The sequence below is a fragment of the Thermobia domestica genome, chromosome 7, assembly GCF_964235325.1.
Source record: "Thermobia domestica chromosome 7, izTheDome1.hap1.1, whole genome shotgun sequence".
Lineage (NCBI taxonomy): Eukaryota > Metazoa > Arthropoda > Insecta > Zygentoma > Lepismatidae > Thermobia > Thermobia domestica.
The window spans coordinates 155132219-155138218 of record NC_137460.1 but is presented as its reverse complement, the minus strand read 5'-3'; positions in this window follow the sequence as shown (position 1 = coordinate 155138218).

The following is a 6000-nucleotide window of genomic DNA, read 5'->3' as shown; positions in this document are numbered from 1 at the left end:
GCGACCCACCACCCACCATGACCCACTGTGACCCACACGACCCACTGCGACCCACCACCCACCGTGACCCACTGCGACCCACCGACTCAGTATGATCTACCGACCCTCTCTGCTCACTGCATTGTAGAGAATATCTTCTGAAGACTGGTAAATTTGTTTCCGTTTTACTTTCAAGACCTTCCTTTCCCTTTCTTTTCCATTTGTTTCTGTCTACTTACCTGAGGTGAGTATATCTAACCAAGTGAAAAGAAAACCGGGCACTTTTGGATATTGATATTTTTAATAGTAATAATAGCAATAGGACTTAAACAACAACTTGGCTTTCGAGACCTGTGGGTTTTTAGAGCTACTACTGGAAAAAATACATTTTCGAATCACTGTAATATATAAATTATTTATAAAAAAATGAATGTAACTATGTGTGCCTGATCATCACGGTCAAATTGCAAAGTCAAATGAAATTACTTTTGGTATATAGTTAGGCCTTAATCCAAATTGGGATGTTATATTGCTTTTATTATAATGCATAATATCCTAAGGAGGTAGTGAGGATCCGAATTTTTGCGAAAAAAAATGAGTATCTCGCAAGCCGTTAAACTTACGGAGCTGAAATTCAGTGTATTAACTCTTTATTGAAAATAAACAGAATGTGTCCTAGCATTTTTTTAAATTCTCCTTTATGTCTGTGGGGGGAGGGACTTTCTATATATGGAAAATTGGTAGTGAGTTGGTTTGTAAAAAGGATCGAAAACGATCGATGTTATTTCAGAAAAAAAATCAGAAACAAAAAATACAGTGCTTGGCTTAATATATCCATTGCTTTCTGTCATGTGGTTCGGATTCCACGTTAATCAGTAGGTCCACGTCTCATATAGCCTCGCTGCTGAACGGGACGTTAAACCCAAAATCAACTCAACCATTGCTTTCTGCTATAATAATTGCTGAAGCTTATGTTTATTATATGGAGCGCTCACAGCACAGGGCAATCAACCCATAAAGTTGTGAGAAAAATAGGCATAAAATTTGTACTATAAGCAATTACACGGAAATTTGAAGTTTGGATTGTACGCATAATTGTATGGAAAATTTTACCTTTTTTTCCTTTACGTTGGTCTACTTTCATTTGGAACTTTGAAATTTCATCCTTTTTTCCACTGAAAAGTATTGATAATTCAACAAGGAAATAATTATACTATGATAATTTAATTGAAATTCATCGTAATTTGGCACATGGCAAACAGCAGTGTGGTAATTGAAGGGGAAGAAGGAGGGAAATTCCCATTCACCTCTGAATACTTTCCAGAAACCTCGTTCCCTTTCGCTTTCTAGACGGGGGAGGGAACTTGGTAATGGTATCAAACCTTCATGTGTAATTACAAAAATTAAATTTATAAACAAATAAGAAATAATCAGTTTATCAGGCTTTAATTGATAATTTATTCACAAGATTCCCTATCAAAGGTGTGGTAGATGAAGTTTCTGTTCTACATGGGTCGACATTGCCAACTGACATGGTCGATATGGAAACGATGTTGTATGGTGATAGAGAGATGATACTTCTTGCTGAGTGTTTCAAAACTGACCGAGAAAAATCGTTATCAGACTTAAGTCTAACAAGTAGATTGTCGATGAGAAGTTGCAGAAATCGGGTAGATGTACTATCAATTTCCACGACAGAGTGCGAACGGGCATTTTCCCTTATGAATTTACAGATAACTGATATTAGAAATAGATTAAGTGCTCAAACATTGTCTAACTTGTTGCTCATCAATGTTAATGGCCACCGCTAGACAAGCTCAAAGTAGACGAGCTAGTTATTTCTTGGTTGAAGGATGGACATTATTCCACTGCGGATGATTTACCGCCAAAAAGTTACCAACAGGAAATAAATCCGATTTCAAATTTGTTTTAAGGTAGAAAATTACGAGTTACGGAAAATGTATACTTGTATTACTAATGGCTTATTTGTGTTATTAACTTTGTACCTACTTTTTAGTAACTCTCTTCTTTGCTTTAGGTAAACTACTTTGAATAAATATTCATAATAATTTCAATTATGCATATTTGTAACTTAAATTTAACGTGGTGTTTTAGCGATTACACAAATTACAATTATGAGCATACTTTAAGGAGATGCTCTCACATAGGGTACCCGAGCACCTTTATACCCTATGAACAACTGATTTTTCAAGTATTTTGTGAGAAAAATACTGTGAACTGAGAAACCATAACCTTTTCCATATTGTAGGGGTATTTTCCTGCGAATAGAAGTTTCTTGTGGAATGCGTTCAGAAATTAACACTTGCAAGAACAATTAACACTCTCTTAGTACAAGTATATTTTAGGCTCACACTAATTTCCCCCCACCTCGAACTGTTTCAATTTCCTCACTGACAAACAGTTTACCATTTTACATCGTAAAGGCCAGATTCACCGTTATTGTAGCAGAGTGGTGCTTGAGAGATTGACTAGAAATTCAAACTTCGATTAGTGACAATTTCACAGTCTTGTTTGATTACAAATGTAAACTCTTTGGTCAGTAAAGAAGAGGCCGTGGATCGTGTTCAGAGTTGATGACGATGGATTTTGGTGAGTCAGAGTAGGTCACAGTGGATGATAGTGGTTCATGGTGGGTGGCGGGTCAGAGTGGGTCAGAGTGGTCATGGTGGGTGGTGGGTCAGAGTGGGTCACGGTGGGTGGTGGGTCATGGTGGGTCAGTGGGTCGTGGGTCACGGTGGGTGGTGGGTCAGTGGGTCGTGGGTCAAGTTTTCATTGACCCACGCCAACTCTGGACCAACGTTGGACACCGTGAACCCATAAGGCGCATCGAAAAAATTAGGAGGGCGGGCGCCAGCCAGCCTTACTTTTTTCCACATAATAATGTAAAATTATATTGTCGAAATACACACACGAGTTAGCTAGTAATATTTCATATTATTACTATTATTATTATTATTATTATTGTTATCGACAGCGTCTTTTCATTACGTGAGCATGTTTGATATGAAGCCAAAGAGAAGATCCATCATTCGTAGAAAGAATAAGAATAGTCAGTTACTTCAACTGTGAACGACGGAGAAAAATACGAAAAGAGTGTCTACCTGTAGCAAAAAGAAACAATACTTTCTTTCAAATAGATAAAAAATCAAGCCAAGATAGATTCGAACTCGCATGGACGGCGCGAACAGCCAGTTCATTGTCCACTTTTTTTAACTGACTCACCGAACATGTTTTAGTAACTTACTTATTGCTAATTTTACTTGCTTCACTCCTTTAACTTGGTTTTTCTAATAACTTATAACGACAGGGACACGAACACAGAAACATCGAGAACAGTTAAAAATCAAAGATGCTCTCCCCCCGGGAATCGAACTCGGGACACCATACACCAAAGGCGCACGTGCTAGCCAATAGACCAACGGGGAGGGCACTGCTCACTTCCTGTGTCGTTAGAGATTACTACCACTGTATTGCCAGCTATCACTTCTGTGGGTTTTATACTATGGTCACATGTTTGTTCTTTGCTGGAAGAGTTAAACCTACATTCTATGTAATACATGAGGTATTTAGACCTACATGCTTTTCATATAATGTAATAAAAGGGTCATGCTGGGAATAAGAAAAAGAACATTCCTTGGACAAAACGGAAACTATTGGCATCAGAAATATTTATCTACGAGGCATGCGCAGTAGTATATTTCAGAATAGTTACTGTTTAGTTCAGTAAACGAAGAAAGGGATATAAAAAAGCAAATATGTCGCGTCAACGAGATCGACCAGAGTTGACAGAGGCGGAAGCAGATGTGTAGTAATACAACAACTTGGTTAAATTGATAGTTGGTTCTTTATTCTGTAGTAGATCGTATCACAACTTTACGGGAGAGCAGAGAAAGACTTACTAACGCTGTCATATAGTAAGCTTTAGTAACACGATCATACAGACACAAATGGATGTAACTGTGAGTACTACAACTTGGTTTTAACGAAAGCCGTTTAGATATTCAGTGGTTTGCAGGGTTGTATAAGACACAAAAAATAAGACACAATACAATTCTTCATACCTCAGCTTCCAGTAACTAGATACATGCAACTTCTGGTTAGATACTGAAACTGCTGTCGGATTTTAATACATGACGTATTGCAGGATACAAAATGCTTTGCATTACTTGTTTGTTTGTAGACAGCTACTAGCTTAGTGTTCTGAAAGGTTGTGTATAAACTAGAGATAGCCAATTCCGGAATTATTACTTTCCGGACTCCCGAAAGTAAAACCGGACAAATTCCGGAATTCGGAAAATTCCGATTTTGGAATAATTCCGGAATTCGGAAAAATCCGGAATTTAGAAATTTTTGATTTCGTTAACATTCCGGAATTCGGAACAATCCGGATTTTTTCGAAATCCGGAGTTTTTCTCAATTCCGGAATTTTCTAAATTCCGGATTCTTCCCGAGTTCCGAAATTCTTCTGAATTAGGGAGTTTAACTGAATTCCATAATTTTCCGAAATCCGGAAAGTGAAAGTTCCGCTTCCAAAAAATGAATTTATTTTGGTTAATATGAATCGTGGCGGAAATAAGTCTTTGACCAGGTAATGGCGACTACTTTGAAAGAAATAGAGAGTATGAGAATTCAATCTGTCATATTTGTAGTTTCGCGTGGAGGAAAAAAAACTTGTGAACCAACGGTATAAGAAAAACTCAAGTTAAACTTTGCCGACATCATAAAAGAAATACGAAAGACATTTTGAATCGAAGAAATATAACATACAAGTTTGCAAGCGCAGACAAAGAAACCTAACGTAACCAGACTAAAGACGAATCGTTTACCGCGTAGCGATCAAGGTCAAGCTGCTTTCGAGGTCGAGTTTCGAGTTGAGTCGAGTTTGATAATGGCTCGCTCGCTCGTTCAGCTCGTTTTAACTCGTTTTGAAATAATGGCCTCATTAGACTGGAAAGCGAAAGCCATGAGAAATGTAAGCAGTAATGTGGAATACTTTTAGTGTTGCTCACGACAGGGGTGCGTCTCGTCTCGTAATTTTAGTGCATCTCGTGGGGCAATTTTAGTGTATCTCGTCTCGTCTAGATAACGAAAAGACAAGAGTTTTATTATTATTATTATTACGAGACAGCCTCAAATGTCGTAATCACCAATATAAGTATATACTGTAGTTCTTAAAATCAAGGCTGAGACCTGCACGGTCGAATTCTTGAGCCCAAGCAGAAGACCAACTCGGGTAGTGATATCACCGGCTCGGCTCGTATCAACTGAGCGAACAGCTCGAGTCGGCTCGGTTGGGATGAGCCGATGACCCGAGCCGGCTCAGTTGGAACGAGCCATCAACTCAGCTCAATTGAGCCGATGACTCGAGCTTTCTCCGTTGGGATGGGTCCCCTACTCGGCTCATGTGAACCGGTTCAAGCCAGCTAAGTTGAAACTAGTCCATCGGCACGTTTCTATTCAGCTCAACTAAGCCATCGGCACGTTTCTATTCAGCTGCTTGCATTTTAGTTCCAAAAGCGGCCGCCCGCACTCGTTCGCTGGTCAGGTAAAAGTCAACTCATCACTTCCCTCTTTTACCTTCTCTAGGAATAAATGTATTCTTTCAAAGTAAAATATGTTCTTGTTTTGTCGTAAAAAATAACTCTCAATGTTATCTCGTTACAAGTATGATTAATCGTTATTACAATGAACCAATCAGATTTAAGCAAAAAATAAATGTAACGTCATATATTTTAATTCACAAACGAAAACGAGAGGTACTAACTAGGTCCAAAATCACATCATCCCACCCCTTTTCTCCTTCTCAAAGAATGAATATATCTTTTCAAAGTAAACCATTACACATTATTTGACAATTAAACACCGTATTTGTTCGAACAAACAATGTCAACGATACTGTGACAACGAATACACGATATAGATGACGTTTCCTTTCAAACATATGATTATAAGTCAACACACAAAGAAGCTTTTTAAATCTTTCCAACAATTTTATTTAAT